Genomic DNA, 25,026 nt, shown 5'->3' on the forward strand with positions numbered 1-25,026 from the left:
AATTGCAATATGTTTTTTAAAACATTGATATGGGGGAAGTTAACCAAGGTAACAGGTTCCCCTATGTGGTTTGGTACCCAAAACATGCCAAAATTTAGACATGCTGGCCAGTTGCTTTTCAGGCTAAGCTAACATTCAATTAGGCTGTCATTGTAGAAGACAGGTACTGTAGGTGTTTATTATAGCTATAACCCACGCCTGGGTGTGGGTAATGCTGGATTTACCCACGGTTGGTGTGGTTTGCTCACGAGGGTGAAGCCCAAGTGGCCAAACAAAGACAACCGTGGGTAAATCCAGCATTACCCACACCCAGAAGTGGGTTATTGCTATTATACAATGACATTATTTAAGAAAAAAAAAATACTTTTCTTAAACAATGGCATTGTATAATGCCTCCTTGCTGCCCTTCCGCAGCTGTCCAGTATTCTGCGGCAGTTCTGATGTACTGCACACGAGTATGCCTATGCAGTACATCAGAGCTGTGGGCAAAAGCAACGGAGAAAGCAAGATCTCTGTTGCTTTTTACAAACTGTTTTGCTATGTTAAATGGGTTTAACATAGCGAGACAGCTTTAAAAAAAGCAACAGAGAATCTCCGTTGTTTTTTTTAAAGCTGTCTCGCTATGTTAAACCCATTTAACATAGCAAGACAGTTTTGAAAAAAGCAACAGAGAAAGCAAGATCTCCGTTGCTTTTTACAAACAGTCTCACTATGTTAAAAGAGTTTAACATAGCGAGACAGCTTTAAAAAAAGCAACGGAGAATCTCCGTTGCTTTTTTTAAAGCTGTCTCGCTATGTTAAACCCATTTAACATAGCGAGACAGTGTGAAACAACAGAGATCTTGCGTTCTCCATTACTATAACTCTGATTTACAACGTGCACGCTGACCAATCAGCATGCAAGTTTTTGAATATTAATGGGGGGTCGGTATATAATAGAAATCTAGTGATAAATGGCAGAATATGGAAAATGCATACAATTTGAACACCTCTCATAGTAAAGACATAAAAGCGATCAACACATATGACTAAAAACCTTTATTTATGCAATGTTATGGGTATTGATGTTTAAATTAAATAAGCATGTCTATGTACTTGTTTATAAAGGATGATGTAAGTAAGTTACTTACATATTTGTCTTCCAACTTGTAACAGTCCAATAGGTGATACAGTGGGACTATAATGGAAAACTATGAAATGCACAGTCATCCACTGTCTAGGATCTGTATGCATCTGTGATTCATGAGAACAGATGCTATGCAAAATTATGTACTTAGATTTTGTAAAACATATGTACATCTGCAAAGAACATTATATAAGAAAATTATAGACCAATAACTATACATGCGAATTGAAGCTGACAGAGTTTATAGTCATTTAGAAGAAAACTCAATTACAGCATTTGAACAAAAGGGCAATAAAAGAAAGTCATATGGAACAAAGGATCATTTGTTGTTAAATAAAGTCATAGTGGACAACTGTAAAAAGGGAAAGAATTTAAGTATGGCATGGATTGACTATAAAAAAGCATTTAATAGTATCCCACATTCATGGATAAAAGAGTGCTTAAAAATATATAAGATACACCCTACACTGATCAACTTCATTACAGTTACCATAAAACAGTGGCAGACCTCTTTGCAATTACGCCATGATAAAGGACAGATTATTATCCCAGTGATAAAAATTCAAAGGGGGATATTCCAGGGTGAATCTCTGTCACTGTTGCTATTCTGCCCTGCCATTAACCCATTAAGCTCTTTACTTAACAGCTTAGGCCATGGCTACAATTTGACTCCTAGAAAACAACTAAGTGTAAAGACTTCTCTTTGTCAATGATTTAAAACTGCATAGCTCATCAGATGAGGAACTGAAAGCACAGCTGCAGGTTGTCAAAACTTTTTCAGATGATATAAGAATGTCATTTGGACTTGATAAGTGTGCAAAAGCAACCTTCAAATCAGGAAAACTGCAGCACCAGAAAAACATCAGTTTGGGACAAGAATGTGATATAAAAGAACTGGAGCAAGAGGAAGTGCATAAACATTTGGGAATTGATGACGGATCAACAATAAAACATGAACAAATGTGAATAAAACTTGGTAAGGAATACTTTAGAAGACTTAAATTAATTCTGAAAACAGAGCTGACATCTAGGAACAAAATCCAAGCTATAAACCAATATGCTCTTCCTGTCCTAACTTATTGTTTTGCAGTGAATGCCTGGCCCCAAAACATGTTGGATAGATTAGATAGGAAAACAAGAAGGATACTTCATGCTCACCAAATGATTTATAAAAATCAGTGCATACCAAGATTATATATTCTCCATTCCGAAGGAGGGATGGGCCTCCTTGAAATTGATTACATGTATAGATCTGCAATTGAGGGACTCCACACATATTTGCTGACCTCACAAAACCCAAATGTAGTGAAAGTTTTGAAACATGAGGAGAATAAATCTAAGATGACTTCTCTGCTTAATTTAGTAGAAGCATATCGGCGTCAAACAGGAATGGAAATCAAATCAGAAGTAGATAAAAATCAGGCAGCAAATGAATATGCCAAAAAACAAAAGAAAGAATATAAGGTGAAGGACCAGATGAGTAGGCAAAAAATGTAGAAAAAGCATAAATATAGTTGCAAGTATATAAACTTCTGGAAGCACCTCATGTTGATCAAGAATGAATGCAGCAATGGTTAAGGAGAGACAAATTCAAACCAAGAGATGAAAGGTTAATATTGGCAGCCCAACATAGTGGGCTACATACATGCTGGTTTACAAAGTCCATTGAACATGTGGGAGAAACAGACAAATGCAGGTTTTGTAAAACCAAATTGGAAACAGTTGCACACCTTGTTGCTGGTTGTGACATACTAATGGCGGAAGAACTGTATACTGAAAGGCATAATCATGTGGCAAGACTGCTGCAATGGGATTGTGCAAACATTATTGTAATGAAGTGGCTGAAAAACACTGGAAACATGAGCCACAAAGCATCATAGAAAATTATGAAATTTATATCACATGCATACCTCTCAACCTCTTAGAGCAAAAAATCTGGACAAAGCCTAAAATGATGGGCGTGGGGACAAATAGGGACAGATTTTAAACATTGCTCTTACAAATTTAGAAAGTTGATAGAATAATAGGTTTTACATTAGCATTAATTTTCTGAAGGATGTGGAGTCTTAAACTCAAATGTTTGTCATTAATTAATGACTTCAATCCCCAGCTATTTGTCAGAAAACTAGAGATTTTAGGAGGAAATTTAGGAGGAATTTTAGGGTGGCCTAATGGTTAAGATGTTTGCCTTACAAACACAAGGTGTAGGGTTTGAGTCTCACAAGGGATAATTGGCTAGGCTTAAAATGGCTTGCAAGGGCAGTTAGCCTAGTACTAATCTATGAACCTATGAACCAAAAATATGAGGCAAAAATCTGGACATTCTGCAATAATCTGTACCCTTGAGAGGTATGATCACATGAGATCACCCATTGCCAACAGTTCAAAAGACAGAGGCTAGAAAACCAGATATAGTGGTCCAAGAAAAGAAGACAAAAGTAGCATTGATTATTGAAATTGCATCTCTATAACCAGTGACTACAGTGTCTTGCATACAGAGAGACACAAAGTCGTAGAATATCAGGATCTGCAGGTAGAAATGAGAGCAATGTGGAGGAAAGATACTCAGTTCCAATAGTAGTAGGAGCAATGGGTCTTATAAAAAAGAATCTACAGTTATATTTAGGTATGTTACCAATCTATGTAACCCCGTACGAATTGCAGAGGGAGTCATTACTGGGCTCATTGTGGGTGCTGCAAAGATCACTTTTGGCTGACATCAAAGATTGAAACAATACTAATTTCATTTCATTCCCATCATAATATTAGAAACCCAAAGGATTTGGAGAAATAAAAAACATATTTATGGATATTATTCAATTATTAAATAAAATAACAACATGGGTACTGAACACATAGGTAAGAGGGAAGCAAGTACAAAGTACACAGAATTAGTCCCATAAGCTAATTCTCATAGCAGCTAAAACATGGTATAAAAACATATTAATAATATATATGGTTCAAAGAAGTATCTGTAAAATAGCTAAGGATGCTAGGATATACGTAGAATATTGTTACTTGCTGTAGGGATCTTCAGCCTGCCTTCACACCACATTGACCCTCCTTTAAATCTCTGCTGTGTGCCACCAATGCAAGTCATCATAGCAGTGACAAACCTGCACTCCATTGCAGTAGATCCTCAACCTCCATCAATGGTCTCTCACAATCTGGTTCCTCCAGTGAAAAACCTGCACTCCAGTGCAGTAGATCCTCATCCTCCATCAATGCTATCTCACAATCTGGGTCCCCATGTCAATCACAGTGAAGTTCCTGGGTCTGTCTCTCATCTGCTGCTCCAAACTGGCATGCACCATCAACATCTGTGTCATCTCCTTGTCAGTCCAGTTGAGCACACAGACACATATCAGCCTCCTTGAAGTAGCCATCACAATTCTCAAGTAGTAGAAATCTGAAAAACACAAAAACACAAAAATTGTTCACTGAGGTACCACTCAGCTCCCAGTTAGCAATGGTCTGATCAGTAAATGTGAAAAAACACACAAGCAAAGCACCAAAATGAAAAAAAAAACAATATCAGGAGCTCAGCATCCAATAACCAATGAACAGGGTAGAATTCTCATAATATTTTATTCTGGTACCTCAGCATTTTGCCTTCAAATGAATAATATGATAACACAAAACCCCTCCTTTTATACACATCTCTTTCAAAAGACAGTTAAGATTAATTGATATTAATAAGTGAAAATCTGTCACTTAGTTAACAAAGCAATGCAAACCATTAATCATTCAAAACTCATTAAGATTCTTTCAAAGCACTTTTTTAAAGCCTTTTGAAAGTCAAAAAGATTTAAAATACCCATGACACTATACATTTCAATTCCAACACTTTCAACATTATTTTACAAACATATTTCTAAATCAGTATCTTAATAAATGACTTTAGACAAAAAATTGAATACAGCAATTCACAAAACATCATTGAAAAATGCAATTTTTGTCCCTGAAAAATATTAATAATTTTTATAAAAATTATGTTATAAAGTTAAATTACTGTCAATATTCATTCCTCCAGGTTGCAGTTTTCTGTAGTTTATTATCTTACATTCTAACTTATCCATCTCATTTTTTGAAATTTCTCCCATGCTCCATGAATGGACATGCCAACACAGTAAAAAACAAACTTTTGTAACAACCCACATGAGTGGAAACAAAATGTTCTGCAACTGGACTCAAAACAGTTTCTTTTTCTAATGTCCCCCAAGTGTTCCATAATTCTTACTTTAACCCTTCTTTTAGTTTGCCCAATATTTAATTGTTAATTGCTGTAGAATTTTCTTAAGAAATGCAAGTAGAGTCTGGGGGCATGATGCTATTGTCTTTGGACCTCTCTTCATCATATATGTAGCATTAGGGATTCTAATCTTATTCACAAACTGTACAGATATTCCATATGTTGCATCAGGGCTTCTAATCCTAGTCACAACCTGCACAGATATTCCAAATTATGTTGATTTTATAGCTGTTGTATGAAGGCATTTTTGATACTTTTTACATGTCATGTTAGTATTTCTCACAGACAGTGTTATACAGATCTTTGCATTGCACAGGAATGCATATTGTTTATTTTGACATATGCAGTTCACAGAATCAAATGCATAAATGTCCTTGACAATGAATATTATCATGTGCTGTATTAATGTTTTCCAAATGGCCAACCATCCTAAGGGTGACAACTTTTTCAACCAGGAAAATGACTTCATAATTGATACTCTCCACTAACATGGAAGGAGACTCCTAGGCCATTTAGGAGATATTGTTTGGAGAAATGAAATCTGGACAGACATCGCCAACATGATCAATGCAGTTGGAGGCTACAACTAATCCAGTGAGGTCTGTAGAAGAATCTGTGTGGACATGGTCCTTCGTGCAGCCAACAGAGTGGCACATTATAAGAGATCGATGGATGCCATCGATGATGGACCACCACTGAACCCCCCAAAAACAATACAATTGTTTGGCATTATTGCATGAAGGGAGCAATGAATCCCTGTTGGTGGGATTGAAGCTAGAGTTCCAGGATGGACATGTAAGTATTTCTGTTTAGTACAGGGAAGAGTATTGTGATACTCACTGCATATTGCTTCAGCATGCATATTCATGTGTTACTGTGTTTGATTTACATCAGCAGAGTTGAACCATGATCACACTTCCACAAAGGGTGAGGATGATAAGCATAATTACATGTACTGGTACAGCTGAGCTACAGACAGAGCAGTGCAAACAACATTTGTAATGTTTTTGCATTAATATTCACTGGTTCATCTACTTCAGGCCTACACCAGGGAGTAGCAGGTGAGTGTATTGATACTGTTGCTGGCAAATTACCTTGCTAGTGCCCCCACCTTATTTAATGGAATTCCTGCTTACTGTTAGATTGTTGTTTCACTAACACTACATGTACATTTGTCAATACAGGCCCTTCTAGTGTATACTTGCAGCATCTATCGCATGAGTATTTGCAGCCCATATTGCTGTTTTGAATATGTGATGTTGTCAGTATTCATTCTGTTAAATAGATGATGGTGCTGTCTTTCTCTTTACCTTGTCACTGCAGGATACACAGTACAATCCACGACCTCTACATAGTAGGAGTCCTCGACTGAACAAGTGAATGGTATGTGTATGTTATCCATTCTGTATGCTTTAACTGTGTTCACCTGATTAATGGTGTGAAGGATGTGATCTGTAATGTTTTCTTCTTTCCCTACACTTCTTGAAGTTCACCCCACTGTAACAACAAACTAATCCCATGAGTGTTTGCCAGCTATGTTTTAATGCATCACATATGTCATGTATGTTGCCCATGATAATAGATTATTTAGTTACGGTATGTACATTCCATGAAACATACATACAGTACATTGCAAGCAAAGTAATTAGTATTTGCAATACTACAGTGAAATATATATGCCAAGTGTCTTTAATATTAATCATATATTGTAGGCACATTGTCCGGATCTATGCCTTTGTATCTTGTAGCACATCAACTGTCTTTATCATCCAGCAGTCCACCCCACCCAGTGATTATGATGTTGTTCATGATGGGTGTTAGCATGGTAGTATGGCCCCTGGCACAAGAGTCCTTGAGTTGTTTGAGGAGTCCATCCATGAGATTAACATTGATGTTACACCAGATGTATCCTCAGATGTGGAGGTCCACTTGTCAATGCATTCAGAGGATGATGGCCCAGTGGACATTGAACAGGGTGAGGCCATTGATCAATGAAGCACAGTTGGAAGCACTGCTACTGGCAGATCCACACAACAACCAGACACAGGACATCACCATAGATATAGGCGAGCAGACGTACATGATCAGGTGTCAGGGTGTGTCCGCCTCCTGCTGTAGGCAAATGAATGGTCACAGTAATGGCATTGTTCAAACATCCGTACACTTATATGTGCCACAGATTGTGTGGCACTCCAGCTACATGTCATACAGGATGGACAAGAGTGCAGACACATGATATTATGGATACACTGGCCACTCAGAATGAGAGTCTGCTAGTTGTAGCATAGTCGATAGAAACCCTGGCCTCTGTGGTACTGCAGCAGTGTCATACTACAAGCAGGATTTTACATTCCTTAACTATGCATAGTAGATTGCAACCTGTGAGAGGCAGGCCACCTGTCCGCAGAACCACCATTGGGCAAGAGAATCCCTGTCTGTGGTCCATCCTGCACATATGTCAACTTCTGGCCCATCTGCTGAGGTCCCACCCATCACAAAGCCTTTAACTAGCAGTCATGCTCCTTCCACTTAACATGGTGCTGTACCCCCATTCATCTCCTGTGTGAATCAACCAGGGCAGAATTTGTCTGTACGTGATCATGGCAGGGCGGACAATGGTGTGAGACATCAGTGAGGTTGACCAAGACTGTATTAGAGTGTGTCCAACAGTGTAGTACACATAGCTGCCTCTTATTATTTCAGTACCACTGTACTGTTTTATGTGTTTTCTGAAATAAAAATGTCGGCATAATGTCATGCATGCTTTCTCTTTTTTCATGTTATAATATTGTACAGATATGTAAGCATAGCACATACAACAAACTGAGTGTGTATACATGCCTTTGTCAGTTGTGCCCTCAGTTGATGTTTTTTCTTTTTTTTTACACATTTGCATATGTTCATGTTGGAATATGTTATAATTATAATAAGCCAAAACCACAGGAGAGCAGTTGAACAGCTATTAAAACAAAAGTTGTATATCAGAAAAAAACACTGTAACTGGCAGAAGAACTTTAATAAAAATAATAAAAATACAGTAAGAGCTTTCACTGGTATACTCCTTCATCAGACCAATAAAACAACATAGTTAACATCAGTTAAATACATGCATTCAATTCAAACCCATCCAATAAAATGCAATAACATCAAGCATGTGACTAAAACATTAAAATACTCATTTAAATATTCTCTTCTGCTTTAATGCTGGTCTAAAAGAGACCTTACTATTTAAACCATGCAATTTATCAGCCTGCAGATGTAAAATCCAAAAAAGTTACCTATTCTCAGTCTTATTCATAAAATCACATAGTATTCCATCTTCCTGTGATAATTTAACCACCTTAAACTTAAAAATATGATTCTATGCCTCATCCATAGCATGCTTAGCCAAAGAATTAGGTTCATTGTGCTGTCTAATGTCTCTTACATGCTCTCTCATATGTTCTAGGAGGGAATGCTCAGTCTTACCAATATAGAACTTATTACATACCTCACATTGGGCTAAATACATTAGGTGTTTAGACATGCAATTAGTCTTCACTCTGAAACAATAGCTTTTATTAGTACCAGGATGTATTAAAGTTTTGCTGTTGTCAATAAGACAGCAAAAATTACACCTCCCACAGGGAAAAGTGCTCATCCGATCTAAAACTTCTGAACTCCTGCTATTATTATAACAGAGAAGTCTTTTTCGGGACTTCCTGTTCCTTAAATCTAAAGTTAGGATGGGTTCCACTCATACTATTAACTCTATCATCCAAGGTTAATATGTGCCAATTCCTTTTGATAATCTCACATACAGAGTGTATATTGCTAGAATAGCTCAAGGATATTGGTATACCCTTAACTCTCATAGGTCCACCTTGAGGTGAATTATATAAAACCCCTCTATGTGAAAAAAATCAGGATTTTGCTTCTCAAGTCCATCTGAACCTAGCTTTCAGTACACCAAACACACACTTTATGGTATTTCTGTTTGTTGCATGTGCTCTATTGTAGGCCTCCTGTGCAGGATTGGATGGTTCACGGTAATGGGTCATTCACCACAGCTCAAGTGGATAACCACAGTCACCTGTTGTGGGGAATAAAACACTTTTGGTCAGAATGGATACTGTTTTGAAGGTATCCTTAACTTGCATCCTAGCTGTGTTCCTGTACTTACCCAGTAGCAGTCCCTTGGGTATTTCACCTTGCTGGAATGCAGCCCTGAGTCCACTTTCCCTCTAAATGGTAGCATCATGGACACTTCCTAGGTGCATTACCATGATGCTGTTTCTGCCATCTGCTGCACACACAACTTGGCAGATGATCATGGCCATCTGTTTCTCTTTATGTACTGGTCTGCTTCTATATGTACTGGTGTCTTGATAGGTATGTGTGTGTGCAATCTGTTGCACCGAATATATGTAGGAAGTTTGCTATGTTGTAGAACTGGTGTATTACATTTCTGCACTCCATGCAGTGGAGGAAGTATACGCAGTCATCTATCTTGCTGCACATTGCTTCCAGGAATTTTGCCACGATATTACTGGTAGCTGTCTGTGATACTCCCATAGCATTACCCATGTGTCAATGGAATGTCCCAGATGCAAATAGACCCAGGCTGAGACACACTTTGGTTTCAAGTGGGATAGGATTTCCTCACAGGGTGTGCACATTTGTCTGACTAGATGATATCTGATGATTATTTCCTGATCTAACAACTGGTTCATTTACAACTTTGCTCTGAATCTAGCTGGCTTCCATTTAGGACACACAGACACAGGCTTGCATTACTGCTTACTATTGCAGTATATTTCCTGAAGGTAGCATTTTATTTATTTATTTATTTGTTTGTTTGTTTATTTTTCATTTTGCTATGGATTTTGCCATAATCCATAGTATTCACTTGAATTCTCTGAGGTCCCTAATTCATGTGCTGAGGATTCCAAAAATGGAAAGAGCATGGCTGTTTGTCACATTTGAGTTGCATTGTATGCACACAATGTATTTTGGAATCACACTGGTGTGCACAGAATCCCTAATTATCCTACATTGAATTCTCAAGTACTTAGTCTGCCTTCAGCGTGTCTTCTGGAATTACATCTGCAGTAGGCCTTCCTTCAGCATGCTGCACTGTCTGCAAATAGCTTCTGTAAACTTTATGAAATCCAGCCCCAGCTATTAGTCTGGAGAAGGCCCTCTTGGAGGACCTTTACAATCTTTTAATGTAAACTATGTGTTGCATATTTAAAGTGTAGTAAAATATTCAGAGGTGTGCATAGTACAGATCCATTCCAAAGACTAATGATGAACCTATTGAATGCGTTTTGTTTTAATATACATTTCTGATTTATTGCATTTTTAAATGTAACATTAGCATAAAAAAACAACAAAATAAGAAAAAGCATGATAATTCATTCCATGATTCTTGTCTATGATTATTCCATGTCCAACTATCACTGAGTGAACATCTCCCAACAGCAGGCATACTCTATTTTTACCTTCTTCAGTCTCATAATTTCACACTTCTAGTTTTATTTATTGACATTTGATTACCTGAAAGTCCAACTGGGTAGAAGCCCATTTTCAGCGGAGGCCCAGGGAGAAAAGCTCCGAACTATTATAAAACATTTTAGGAATAATAATTTTGCAATCTTGAAAAATAAAACAAAAATATCTGCAGTTTAAATAATCATAAGAAATCCAATATAATGTAAAAAACATTGGTTAAGAATTGGTACAAGTTATATGACAATCATTTCATATTTAGAGAAATTTTAGATAGTTTGTAGATAAATTAAAAGTTAGTCTAATACAAACAGAAATTGCAATATGAAGTTAGAGAAAAACAGGTCAGGGAAGAGAATTTGAATGAAGTAAGGAAGTAATGAAGAATGGAGAGTAAGGAGTTATAATGAATTAAAATCTACTTGTTCACATTTAGGGATATAGTGTATCCTGGTTTGGAGCAAGAACAGAACCAGATTTTAGATATGAAATCTTTTGGAGTGGTTTTGAAAGATGGAGAGGAGGCGATTGACCTGATGTACACAGGTAAGAAGTTCCAGGCATTAGCAGCCTTATAGCAATACAGACAATGCCAAACAGATTTGATAGGTTTGTAGACAGACAGGAGTTTTTGGTCACTGGATCACAATGACCAAGTGGAAACATAGTTATGTAGAATGTTTTTAGTGCTGGACAGGCAGATGGTTGCTGGATAATTTTATAGGTGATAAGAAGCCGTGTATATGTTAGTGCTCTAAGCAATTTAGGTTTTTTAGTTTTATAAAGTGGTAAGTTCTGAAAGGGGTATATGCTGCAAATTTAGCAAATTTGTTATATGTTATAGCTTTGTTCAAGTTTTCATTTTTGTGAAGCCTGGAGGTAAGTGAGAATGGGAACACCATAAAGAACTGTGGAGAGGAGGTAAGTAGTGGTAAGTGTAGTTTTCGTTGTGTCACTGAGAGTTTTGGGCTCTGTAAAGCATTCCTATCTTTTGATGAGGCTGCCCAGTAAACCTACAAATCCCATCACTATCTCTCTCTAAAACACCTAAACTGGCTTCTTGTCTCTCAGCTCCAGATCATCCATTCTATCCTATACCAGCCTTCCTACTGCCCAGCACTATCCCCCTCTCATCTCCCATTATTCTCCCTCCAGACCTCTCCGAAGCTCTAACCAAGACCTACTACAAATCTACAAACCCAAATCTAAATTTGGACGCAACATGTGCAGCTATCACCCCACTATAGCCTGGAATAGGCTCCCACTAGAAATCAGGACCCTTACACATCATAAACAATTTAAGACAGCCACCAAAGAGCATTTTAAAAGTCACTGGTCCTGCCAATGCACTCTCCTGCCTTAATCATCCCCTACTTCTCATACCTTAATCTACTTTCTGCCCTTAACTCACTCTTCTCACTAGCTCTCTCTAATCTACCTTGAATCCTCTTTCTACTGTCTTCTAAAATCTATTAGGCAAATCACCTCAGAGAAACATTCTATTGCAATTGTTTTGCCTTCATCCAACTACATTATGATAAAACTGAGTTTTTGTAACAACTTACCCCAAAAACTATACTCATCTTAATGACATATTTCTTTTTATACATCTTGAAATAGTTATGCTATACTCCTGATTACTGACACTGTATAAGATTGTATTGCTACTTAATGCCATGTAATAATCCCGTAACATTGCTGTTTAATGCTAATTTATAATGAAAATTGTATAATATGTTGGAGCTTTTCTTCCCGGGCCTCCTCTGAAAAAGGGCTCTTCAGCTCAGTTGGACAATCCCGGTCAACAAATGTAAAATAAATAAATAAATAAATAATAAATGTAAGGTTATCATCCACTAGCACCCCTAATGATCTGCTATGAAAAGTGACTTCAATAATTATATTATCAAAAGCGAGGACTTTAAATTTTGTTTTTTCATAAGAAACAGTTTTGACAAAAAAAATAGTAGTTTGGTCTTTTTTGGCTTGAGCGTGACTTGTGGCTTACAAAGCCATGTTTCAGTGGCTGTTAAAGGTTACCAAGTAATTTTTTAGAGATGTACCGTATTGTCAGATGTGCAAATGAGGGTGAGATCATCTGCATATTGTTAGGGTGGCCTGTTGTGTGGCTGTATAGATGGTGTTGCCAAAAATTTTAAAGAGGAGGGGACCAAGGATGGAGTCTTGTGGTACACCGGTGGTGACTGTGAGCTAAGAAGAGAGTGTGGAGTGATATTTGACTGACTCATAACTATTGGACAGGTAGCTTTTGAACCACAGAAGGGTGGGCTGAAAGAGACCTAGTAAGGACATTTGCAGTAGAAGTTTGCTGTGATAAACTGTGTCAAAGGCTTTTGACAAGTCTAGAAATAAGGAAGAGACTATTTTGCCATTATCTCAAGCTTTATTGACAGTATTTATATAGGTTAGAAGGGCAGTGCGAATACTATGGGAAGGATGGAAGCCATGTTGTGTAGGGCATAGGAGTTCTTGCAGGAGATAGTCTAGCAATTGTTTTTGAATACATTTTTTCAAGTATTTTGATGAGGGGAGATAAGATTGCTATGGGTCTAAAGTTATTAATGTCTACTGAATTTCCTCCATTGTGCAGAGGGATAATGTATGACTTTTTCCAGAGAGAGGGAATATGGGATTCCTGGATTGCCCAGTTTATAAGGATTGAGACAGGATAGGCAATGCTATTGGCTGATGTTTTTAGGTACTCGCTTGAAAGGTAATCAGGTGAAGAAGAGCATGGTTTAATAGTAGTTTTATATATGATGTGGGCACAGGTTTGAAGGTGAAAGAAGATGTTGTGATATGTGGCTGTTGGACATGGTTGGGATTAGATGTTTTGGAATCCTTGGTTAGAGATGCTATACTATCTATAAAATAAGAGTTGAACTGTATTGCAGTTTTGAGTGGTGAGTTATCAGGAGAGGGGTTTAGGATGAATTTTGGACCAGGTTGTGTTTATTATTATTCTGAAAGTTATTATAGCATAGTTTTGTGTCTTTATTTTCTTTTTAGTATGATTACAAAGCATTCTAAACTTTTCAAGATATTGAGGTGCTTTATATTACTGTCATTCCTTCAATGCTTTTTCTCTATCCTGCATCAGCATTCTAATGTTTTTGATTAGCCAAATTGCTTTATTTATTTTAGTCACATCCATCTAGGAGGTGCAAGGTTATTTAGGATATTTAGAAAAGTTATATTGAATTCATTTACAGCATCATCTAAGGAGAGGATTTTTAGGAAGTTCCAGTTAATAGACGATAGTGTCGTAATGAACATTTCTGGGTTAAACTTGGAAAGGTTGCATGTTATTTTATAAATATGCTGTTTAACTAGATGTGCGAGATGTCTGGTCATATAGATTGGGAGATGATAACTGAGAGAGTCTGACATTATACCTGTGGTGAAGTATATTTGCTAGGATCTGATACTAGGATCCAATCTAATAGGGAATTTGATGTCTTGGTATAATGTGTAGGGCAAGTAGTTAGTTTAGTGAAACTATATAAGCTCATGCTAGATGTACAGGTGTTAGAGTTTATGTCTAACAAATTGACATTCATATCACCTAGCAGTATTTTTTCTTGTGTAAATGTTATCGCTATCCAGTATAGAATATCTTCCAGTATAGCTATATTGTTGTCAGGAGGGATGTAAAGGACAGTAATACATATTTGTTTATAAAGGACAGTATTGCATGTTTGTTTATAATTGTTTATTTTGAGGAAAGCAATAAGAAGCTCTGCTGAACTGAATTTCGGTGTTGGTTTGCTGAAAGGGGAAATGTGGTGGGTGTTGGGAAATATTAAAGCAATACCACCACCTTCCCTCTTTATACGGTCATAGCCAGGTATTTTGCTGGGTTTAAGCCAAGTTTCAATTACTGGGAGAATGCCAGGTTTATGTTAAGTAATCCCGGCATGTAGTTCAGCAGTTTTATTTCTTATGCTTCTAACATACATTGCAGTAAAGATTAGATCACTAGGGTTAGGGATTGGCTGTTGTTAGGTTAGAAAAGAGTGTAGGAGAGAATATTTTTGTGTTTATTGTGATAGGTGGGGCCAGGATTAGGGTGTATATCTCTTCCTAGAAGAATTTTAGTATTTTGGGGAATTATGCATACTTGTCTTTTGGAGAGGCTTCTTCCACTTAATTTTGTTATCATTTGAGTTGAAGTGCAGTTAATCAGTCTATATCTGAAATAAAGATGAGGGGCAATATTACATAGGTTTGGTGCAATGTGGGGAGAGTGTAAATAGAAAGTATGGAGAGGTGGTTGGGATAGAGTTGGAGAGATGTTCTGAGATATTATTGAGTTATAGTAGGATGAAAGATGGCACGGCATACCTCTCAACCATACCAAATTCCTCAGTATTTATTGATTTTGAGGGGAAAATAATGGGGTGCCATGAATTCCCAAGTTGCCCCTTTAATTCCTGATTTCTTTTTTTTTTTTTGCTTATTTATTTATTTGTGTGTGTGTGTGTGTGTGTGTGTGTGTGTGTGTGTGTATGTCTGACGTCACCAAGCATCACCATCCTATAGGGGCATGTGTGATGATATCAGCTTCATTAGACTCGGTCAGATTGGAGAGAATATAGCAACAATGGCAGCTGTGCAAATTTAAGTTTCCACCCATCACCCACCCACATGCCGCAGCCCGCAGGTCAGGATGAGAAATGGGCTCCCAGGTAAGAAAAAGAAAACAGGCCGCTCTAATTTAAATCTGCTAAGTATCTGATACACTAGTTCTGCAGCTAGAGTGTGTGTGTGTGTGTGTGTGTGTGTGTGTGTGTGTGTGTGTGTGTGTGTGTGTGTATGTGTGTGTGTGTGTGTGTGTGTGTGTGTGTGTGTGTGTGTGTGTGTGTACTAGGTATAATTGGTAGCTAGAATTACTCAGACTCAAACGCTGTACCTTAGGTACAAGGAGCAAGAGACTAAAGTCTCTACCCACACCACCACCACTTGTGCTTCATGAAGTTAAGTACATAGTTCTCAACTGTCCAAAGTTTTATAGAATGTCTGGAATGTACTTCTGGTCTGTTCCTCTTAAAAATTGTGGTTTTCTGGCAAATCAGTGAGAACTGAATTCACTAAATAATGATAGCCATTTAAGTTTTAGTCTTCCTAACTTTCACGAGAGGCATAGTAACACAAAACATTTTATTCTAGCAACATTTCTAAGATTATACAAGCAATGTTTAAAATGTGTCCCTGGTTTTGGGCCTTTGTCTCCTCCAATACATTTTGGCTTTTTCCAAATTTCTTGTGCTGCATAATTCTTCAAGGTAAGAGAAGTTTAGTGCTGCCTGTACTACTAACAATACAAACAGACTTGGCATAACAGTTAGAATACCTGCTGTTGATGCTGAATTCTGTGGGTTCTACTCCCACAGTATGTAGATGGATTACTGTACTGTACTGTGTTGTAGTTTTAAATAGGGTGGATGCTACAGTCCTGAGAATGTCCTCTTTGGCAGTGGTACCTAGTAACTAGGAACCTGTTATCAGTTTGCAATCCATTCCCTATTGCAATATTCTTAGTGTATCTTTTATTAATGTTAACATAGGCAATTTATTCCTCAAAGGCAACAGGCACTTTATTTGTAGATGAAACAATGAAATATAAACTTGCTTGCTAGCAGCAACCTCTTCATTAGTTACATATCTCTTTAATGTGGAATTATTTAGATGACTTTTATTTCTGCAGAGATTGTGCATATTTACTGATACTGGTGGATTGTAGAAGTTTGAGTAGACTTTTATAATGGAACTGTTCTGAATTGGGCAGTTTTGTCATTATTGATTCCTGCATTTTGTTTCATTGCTTACTGGAAAAATGTTTAAAATAATAAATTTAAAAAATGCTCTAACAAGTGTGCTGTATTATACAAGGAATATAATTTATTACAATCAGGAAGGTGTGTCAAAGAATACATCGATGTTTTGTGTGCAAGGGGACTATGATTTGAAAACAGCCCGAAGGTAATCTTTAGAGGTACAACTGCTGAATCCTACACAATTGCACTTTATAAGCACTTACATGAGTGCATGGATCATGCTATCCCTAACAGAACCAAGATGCTATCCTCCAAAAAAAGGAAGCCAACCTGGCAGTCCCCGGCCATAAACAAACTCTACAACAGAAGAAAGAAACTATTGCAAAAAAAAGTAAAATTCCTTGATTGGAGGAACTCCCTGATCAGCCTCAGTAAGAAGCTGAGATCCCTCATAAAATCCTCCAAAGTTAGTTACAAAAACAAAATTTCCACTGATTCTAAGGACAACCACAAAGCATTCTACAGCTATGTCAAGAATCTCAATGGCAGCACTCAAATCTGCTCTGAGTTACAGCACAATGGCACTAAATATACAGAACCAACTGATATTGCCAACATCCTGGTAGATAGGTTCAGTGCTAACTTTACCCCCCTCTCACCCCCTAAAGGGCCCATCTCTATACGGGAAGAATGTAAAGTTCCTGTAATCACAGCTGCACAGGTAAAAAACACATTCTCCAAAGCCAAGAACACAGCATCCATGGGACCTGACAACATCTCAGGCTGCGTTCTACATGAACTACAGAATGAACTGGCACCCCACCTAAGCACCATGTTCAATTATAGCCTCACCTCAGGCTTTGTGCCCACTGAATGGCACACAGCGACAGTTATCCCACTCCACAAAGGGGGAGCCACCACGGACCCCGGGAACTACCGCCCCATTAGCCTAACGAGCCTGGTCTGCAAGGCCATGGAACATATCATCATGGAACTTATAAACAATGACAGTGGTAATCTCCAAACTCTGGACCCCAACCAGTTCAGGTTTGTAAAAGGCAAATCATGTCTCCTAAACCTGATAGACTTCTTTGAAGCAGTCACCAAAGCCGTAGAAGAGGGTAAGGTGGTTCACACAGCCTATCTAGATCTTGCCAAGGCTTTTGACACCATCCCCCACTCTGGAATTATAGATAAACTCACTAAACTAGGTATAAATCCCTATCTCACAAGATGGGTTGCCAACTGGCTCACTGACAGAACTCACACTCAGAAATTAGCAAACTCCAAATCCAACTTCAGATCAGTGACAAGTAAAGTACCACAAGGTTCAGTCCTGGGTCCTCTCCTGTTTAGTATCTACTTTTCTGAAGTACAAGCTAACACAGAAGGTCATTGGCTAACGAAGTTCGCAGATGACTGCAAACTAGGAGCCAAAATTGAAACTCATAATGATGTGGACATCCTACAAAAGGGCCTCACTGAGACAGATGCCTGGTGTCAAAGCCATGGCCTCAAGCTCAATGCCAAAAAGTGCATTGTCATCCCCTTTAGTAAAAACTATGTACTCATGAGCTATCACATAGGTGGTAGTCTACTTAACACCGAAAGTATTGTAAGAGACTTTGGGACACAGGTGGACAGTAGTCTCTCCTCTGCTAATCACATCGCCACAGTAGTCAGGAAATCCTTCTACATGGCACACCTCATCACAAAAGGTTTCTCATCCAGGAAAAAAGAGGTCATTGTTCCCCTCTACTCGCCACTCATTAGACCCATTATAAAGTACAACACCCCTTTTCGTATGTACCTCACAAGACATCTACAATAACTAAGCCCGCAGAAATACCTCACAAAGAGGATTACTGACCTCAAACAGATGCCCTACATAGACCGTCTCAAAAAACTCCAGCTTTACTCCGTCTCATATCGCCTACTCAGAGGCGATCTCTGCCTAACATGCAAAGCTATGTCAAACCCAGAGCTGTTGGATATGCTCCACTTAAAGAAATCCCAATTCCTCTGAGCTATAGGCTCTAGGGATCTAAACCTTGTCACCACAATAAACAGAACATGCTGGGGGGATAGATTCCTGTCCCAGAGACTTCCCATACTCTGGAACAAACTACCTATCTATATCAAACAAAGCTCCTCATTAGCACTCTTCAAGAAAAATCTTGATAATTGGATGGGAAATGGGAAATTCACCCCGGGGATCACTTCTGTGGCTCTGCTCAACAGGGGCACAGGAAAATAATTTTCTTAGGTGGTGAAAGCCAGGGTACCTTTTTTGACTAGGATTGTATAGGCCCTAGGGTCGATAGCCTACTACCTACCTATGAACATATGAACCTATCCATCACTGGGCAGATGCATTTTCTTTGAATGTGGGTTTCAATGCTGTTTCAATGAATGTGAGTTTCAAGGGCAGAGAAGTTTTAATGCCAAGTCTATTTTCATTATGAGACTGTATTGTTTTGTTTAACAGATGTTTATTAGTGTCTGTGCTATAAAATGTAAAATAAAAGTTTTAAATGAAATCCAAATAATCATTGTAGAAGTAAAGGAGTATGCGCATTATGGTGTTTATGGTAAGTGAGTCGAAATAGCCAAGTAATGGGACACTGGAATGGCTGCAGGGGAGAGGGCTGTGTATGGGGGGTTCCATGTGACCATGATTTTTGTGAGGAGGGAAGGGCAGAAAAATCAAAGACAGCCAAGGGCGGCACAAACTTTAGCTATGCCACTGATCAGCAGGCCATAGAGAGTGACTTTTGGAGGTCCTAGCAAACTATAATATTCTTTTGCTAAGATTAGAATATTGTCTACCATTAAATACCCTACTTTTATCACAAAACCCACATACTGCAAGTCACTAAAAACAAAATCCTAAGTTTCATCATCTTCTCCCTTCCCAGTGAATACCATTGCTACACATTTAAAAAAAATGGTTACCATTTACTACAAGATCGGGGGGGGGCATATTTTGGTTGTCTGTTCTTCAGTTTGCATTTGAAAGTTGGTATCCCACTATTCCATTGGAGTGGGTGGGGTTACATAATTTTGTATGGAAATTTTATGTTAATCAGCATACAGATTTGTACTGTTTTTCATGGGTATTTGTCCAGATTTTTGATGTTTCCAAGTTGAGAGGTATGTGACACAGTAGGAGGAGAAGAATGGCGGACAAGCTGAAGAGTAGCATAAATAAGTACAGGAATCTGCTGGCCAGCCCTGCTAAAATAATAATAGTTCTGTTTAGCATTTTACAACTTTAACAAAGCTTTAAGATTTTATTTACTTAATAAACTTTCAAAAACAACAAAAATTAAAAAAAAAATTGCAGTAGGTTAGAGACACAGAATAACTTGCATGGCAAGGATAGCTTTGATCTAAATTAAGTCCCTGTAGTTCTTTGTATGTGAACCGTGGCAACAAAATGAATGCAACGTTAAGCCAGTAGTATTTCTTTGTAATTGTATATTATTTATATATTCTTTATTAACTAGGTAAGGTAATTGAGCTGGTCTAAAAGCTCTTTTCAGCTGTTAGCTGGGACAAGTGGTAACAATAATTTAAAATAACACAATATATAAACAGTTTGACACATTGGACCAGATACCAAAACAAAGTAAAGGACAGGACAGCACACTGAAGGTAGATTTCAGCAAACTAGCTGTGGACATGATTACTGAAGATATGTTGGAATCAGTCTAGGTAATTATCTAGTCAGTGTACGATAATTATGGACTCCGCGCACATCAGTTGGATTCCAAAACACAATATGCATACCCAATGCAATTTAAATGTGACAAAGTACTTCACTGACTATGTTTCCAAAACCGTCGGTAAATCTCCTATTGTGACCCAATAAAGGGAAGTTATCTCCGATGGAAGTCTGCAGAATCTGTATCATTACTTCAAAGTAAAAACAGAATGCAAATGCCAGCAATACCTGTTAAAACCAAAGTCTGTCTCAGCCTAGGTATACTGACATCTGGGACATTCCAATTGCATATGGTAGATGCTGTAGAGGTGTCCCAGACATTTGCCAATAGTATCCTGTCACAGTTCCTGGCAGCAATGTCCACTAAGGTAGATGAATATATCCTCTTCACATCCACAGTCATAGAGTTGCAAAACGTCTTGCATCAGTTCTACAACATTGACAACTTTCCCAATGTCCTTGTTGCAAAATACTGTGCTCACACCCCTGTGAAAACCCCATGGAATCTAAAGTAGAAAGGTACATAAATAGAAAGTTTAGGCCATCGCTGAACAGTCAGATGGTGTGCTCAGCAGATGGCAGCATAATGAATGTCATGCTGACACACCTGAGTAGTATCCACAATGCTCCTATACAGAGGGGCAAGGGGTCTGAGGGTTGTTTTTCAACTTGGTGACTTGCCTACTGCAGGTGTGAGTGACCTATCTCAAGAACCCCAGATAAGTGAAGATGACAGAGGAGGCTCAGAAAGACACAAGGGGGAGAAGAAGCAGGCATGGGTTCGGGGGGATGCAACCACAAGCCTAGTTCAGGCAACACAGCAGCTTCTGACACACATCTGTGAGTCATGACAAGTCACATGTTCAGAAGCACACATTACAAAGAGTGATGTTTGTGTGTTACCCCACAACATCAGAAAAGATCACATTTAATAAAAATGACCCACTAGATGTACACATTGAGCATCACATATAACATAATCATAACATATAACAGTATGAACGTATACAAAACAATAAGAGGAACAGTGAAATCAGGCTACAAGTGATACAGGTAAGTATACAGAATTATACTTGTGCATGTGTTACTTACCTATCTGGAAGGCAATAAGCCATTAAAAGGCAAAACACCTGCTCATCCTTTCAACTAGTTACTGCAGGTGTCCCTCAGGGCTCTATCCTGGGTCCTCTACTATTTAATATATTTATTAATGACCTCCACACCTCCACACCCCCACTCACCATGCTAGTTTAGTTCAATATACAGAAGACTCAGCATTAATATGTGCAGCCTCAGCAATAAATAAGCTCCAGGACATTACCCAAAAATCTTTCTTCTTTGTAGAAACCTGGCAAAAAGAATCAAACCTGTTACTCAACCCCAGGAAAACAAAAAAGTAATCTTTTCCCATAAAGTCAGCAAATAATACTAGTATTGAAACTGTAACTCACAGTAAACTTCTAGGAGTTATAATAGATGGCATTCTGAAATAAGATCACCATATACTGGCCACCATTAAATCTACACACCAGAAAATAGGTTCCATTTATAGGATTAATGGATTCCTTACTGATACTGCAAGAAAAACTCTAGCCACCACCTTCTTACTACCGACTCTCTTATATGCCGCTCCTACCTTAACAAACATAAGCAATACTCAAAGAAAGAATCTTTCTTCCTGATACACTAAAAGAGCTAAACTTGCCACCTGTCTCCTTCATAGGACCCACAATTGTCTTAGCTTAAAGCAATTAAACTGGCTTGAACTGCACAACTGTCTTAACATATTCACAACTGACTACAGCACACAAACGCATTCATTATCTAGAAAAATGCCCTGCACTACAAAACTTATTATTACTCTATTGTCCAGCATTCTTGTTACTTACAAATAAGTCAAAGAATGTTGCAGGAAACTGCTCTACTCCCAATGCATTGCTAAACTCTGGAATAGGATCTACATGCAAATAAAACTCTCTGACAAACTTAGTAGTTTTAAACCAGTGCTTAAACAACATCTTAACCAATCCTGGCCATGTACATGCTCATCACAGGGCTAAAACTTTTTCGCTGTACTATACTAGCCAAATACTCTCAAACATAATATTCTCAACCTCTTACTGAAATGACAGAACAATTTTTATACATAACTGCTGCCTATACAATCCACTAAGTTGCATGTGTGCTTTCTCTTTAGTAACTTCTACCTCTGTGAAATCTTAGAATGTATATGTATAAATGTAAATAGAAATGTAACTACTCTGGGTTTGACTGGAACCTAGTATAATGCAATGTAAGCAAATGGAGATTTTCTCCCTGGGCCTCCACTGAAAATGGTAATACCCAGTCAGACTTTCCCCATAAAAAAGACAAATTAATAAATAGATAAATAAATGTGTGAATGGCAATCAAGACAAATGACAATGTAAACCCCATCCCTATCTGTCCACTGTTAAATCATGCAAACACAAAAGTAAGTCATCACATATTGCATTACTGTCATCAATATCACTATTAACTAAGAGGCCACAGTGGTGCAGCGGTTAGCGTTGTCACCTCACTGCAAGAGGTTCTCCCATTCGATTCTCGGCTGGAGTGCCTTCTGTGTGGAGTCTGCATGTCCTTCCCCATGGTCAAGTGATGCTAAAAGACATGCAGGTAGGTGTGAGCATGAATGGGCATGCCTTCTTTGAAGGTTGGGCGTCAGGCTGGCAACTCAGCACCATAAAAATCCACTGCCAATCATGAGCGGACCGCAGCTCCTCTGTGGCGACCCCTAACCGGGAAAAGCCGAAAGACTTTTCTAGTGTAAAAAGGTAATAATTATCAGCAAGGGAATGTAGTCACCTATGTCAGTAAAAATAACAGAACCCCATGGGATCAGACCTCACAACCACATACAGGTGAATTTGTTAGTGGTTTGCACAGCTTTCATCATCACCATGAGGTCAGAATGAAAATACAGGACACACATTGGTTCAACTGTCAGTGTGTTTCTGTAACACAGTCTAGGGCACCTACACAGGTGGCTCACACTGAGGTCCTGGCTGCCACTGTCGTGCACAAAAACACTCAGCCACATTGTTCCACTGAGGAGCTTGTTGTGGTGACATCAGCATGTGGAAACACATTGTGGGAAGGAACATGACTGCGAGTTGACTGGTCATGACTGCTGGGCTCACACTGGACTGGCCAACAGCAGATGTGTGTGCACACTGCAGCACAGACATCGATGTCTGAGGCAAGTGTGGGCCTAATGAGAGGGGGCCTGCCTCTCACATGTGCTAATTGGCTAAGCACAGTCAGGGCACGAAGCAGAGTTACTACTATGGCACTGCTGTAGCATTGCCATAACCAGGCTTTCAAAAGAGTGTGTGACAGATAACATACTTTTATGCTATGCAGTCAATGCCACCATCACCTCTCTGTGTCTGCAATACTGACCTTCCTACAACACATTCAGCTGGTGTGCAACACAATCCGTGGTATGGACAAGTGCACAAATGTCAGATCCATGATGTCACTGGGAACATTTATTCATCTGTAAGAGTAGGCAGATACCTTTTGACACACATGCATACAAACCAGCTATACACCCATGTGTACTGTGCAGGACAGCATCACTTTGTCATTGGAAAGAGTCAACATCACCAACAGACTTAACATGGGGCAGTGGTGTACAGGCACCATCCTATCAGTCGATATCCCCATATCATCACAATGGCTGCTGGAAATGTTTTCCTCCATGTCTGAGGATACAGCCTGATCCACATGGCCTGTCATCATCTGGGCTAGAATGTATCACCATATCTGTGTCCTGTGTGCCATAGGCAGTGCTAATACAGTTGTGATCAGGGGATGGGCTACTGGAGGAGGTAGGCAGTGGACATGCTAAAAGAAGAGATAGAGGACACAGGTCAAATACATTGACATAAATTATATGGTGCATCTCAGTACTGACATGTGACACTACAATGTTAGTGAGACTAAGGACTTATTAGGAGTCGTGTCCACACATAGCTCATGGAACCTAAATAACAGAGGGAGATGACATTTATGTTATATTTGCAACATATACGAATATCTGAAGAAGCTACTTAGCGAAAGCGCTTACTGTGTTTTTTACAATAAATATTTTATGAACTTTTACATTCTGGTGAAACGTGCCTGCTTCATTGTTATTACAACTTGCTTCTACATTATTTGTCCTTTGTACAATGGAGCACTTATCTTGTGGGAGTGTTGTCCTTTGCTATTAACAATATACGAATATGTACTGTAAGTAAGAATAAATGAAGACACACGATGTGTCCTCATGGAAATCTATTGCCAGAGTTAACAGCTGAAAGGCAACCATCATAGGGGAAACAAAGACATCCAAACAGTATTAGTAAGTGCATACTTGCCATCACTTACCATTCCAACAGAAGTATAACTCACAGTAGGTAATATAAACATCTACTGGTTGACCAAGGCTGAAGTGCAGAGGACAGTTGTCTTATGCAGGTGTAGAAGGACATAGTATTAATGGAGGGCACTGATAGGAATTTCAAGACTGACATATATGAAACAGAAAAAATGTCATAAAAGTTTCATCCTCCCTGTGTAGTGAATTTCTCATCTGTCATAATGT

The sequence above is a fragment of the Protopterus annectens genome, chromosome 5.part0, assembly GCF_019279795.1.
Source record: "Protopterus annectens isolate FY-2018-M chromosome 5.part0, PAN1.0, whole genome shotgun sequence".
In the NCBI taxonomy this organism is placed as follows: Eukaryota; Metazoa; Chordata; order Ceratodontiformes; family Protopteridae; genus Protopterus; species Protopterus annectens.